The sequence below is a fragment of the Mandrillus leucophaeus genome, unplaced genomic scaffold, assembly GCF_000951045.1.
Source record: "Mandrillus leucophaeus isolate KB7577 unplaced genomic scaffold, Mleu.le_1.0 Scaffold35, whole genome shotgun sequence".
Lineage (NCBI taxonomy): Eukaryota > Metazoa > Chordata > Mammalia > Primates > Cercopithecidae > Mandrillus > Mandrillus leucophaeus.
This window is the reverse complement of record NW_012103698.1, coordinates 855,152-856,397: the sequence shown is the minus strand read 5'-3', so window position 1 is coordinate 856,397 and position 1,246 is coordinate 855,152. Positions and strand designations below refer to the sequence as shown.

General features: G+C 34.4%; 1 protein-coding gene across 2 annotated transcripts in view; it reads right to left on the bottom strand.

The window, feature by feature from the left end:
- TTBK2 (tau tubulin kinase 2) overlaps positions 1 to 1,246 on the bottom strand; it is a 175,728-nt gene that overhangs the window by 46,887 nt on the left and 127,595 nt on the right. The gene's annotated exons all lie outside the window — the stretch shown is intronic.

Below are 1,246 nucleotides of genomic sequence, written 5' to 3'. Positions count from 1 at the left end.
CTACTCGGGAGGCTGAGGCAGGAGAATCACTTGAACCAGGGAGGCAGAGGTTGCAGTGAGCAGAGATCGTGCCACTGCACTCCAGCCTGGGCGACAGAGGGAGACTCTGTCTCAAAAAATAAATACATAAATAAAATAATAATTCTAAATGTAAATCAATTAAGCTAGTTAAAACGTAAAGACATAAGATTGTCTACTTATATTCCATTTAACGAAAGTCACAACAGAATACAGATGAGAAAAAATAGAAAGATAAAGGCAGAAAAGACACCAGGCATGTACTACCCAAAAGAAAGTTGGCATAACTGTATTAACATCTGACAAAACAGGCTTTAATGCTAGAAAAAAAAATAGTAGGAACAGAATAGAAATAGTCACTACATAAAGAAAAACAAAACTTTTAATCACCTGGCAGATGTAAAAACTCTAAACTTGTATGCACTTAATAACTCATGGATGAAAAAAATCATTATGGAAAAATATTTAAAACAGAATGAGAATGAAAATACAACACACCAAAACTTCTGCAATACAGTAACAGAGATATTTATTACCTTCTTTCTGCTTATCTTAGCTAATTCTGCTGCTTCTTTTTCTAGTTTGTTGAGGTAGGATTTAGACTATTGATGTAAAACCTTATCTTTCCTAATGTAAGTATTTAGTGCTATACATTTCTCTCTCAGCACTGCTTTAGCTGCCTCCCAAACATTTTGATATGTTGTAGTTTCAATTTCATTCAATTCTATGTAAATTTAAAAATTTTTCCTTTAAGGCTTCCTCTCTGACCCATGGTTTATACAGAAATATGCTGTATAATTTCCAAGTGTTTAGAGATTTTTCCTGCTGTCTTTATGTCATTGATTACTAGATTAACTCTATTATTTTCAGAGAGCATAGTATGTGCGATTTCAATTATTTAAACTTATTAAGGTTTGTTTTGTGGCTCTGCTTTTATGGAATCTAACCTAAGACAGTGGTTACCTCAGTGGGGACAGGGTAGAAGCATAAATATAGAAGGAATATGTTAAAATATTCTAGTTCTTGGGGCAGATGGTAGATTCACATGCTTACATTACTATGCTTTGACATGATAAATATAAAATCTTTTATATATAGTATAAGTAGATTTAATTTTATTTTTCTTTTTTTGAGACTGAGTCTCACTCTGTCGCCCAGGCTGGAGTGCAGTGGCTGGATCTCAGCTCACTGCAAGCTCCGCCTCCTGGGTTTACGCCATTCTCCTGCC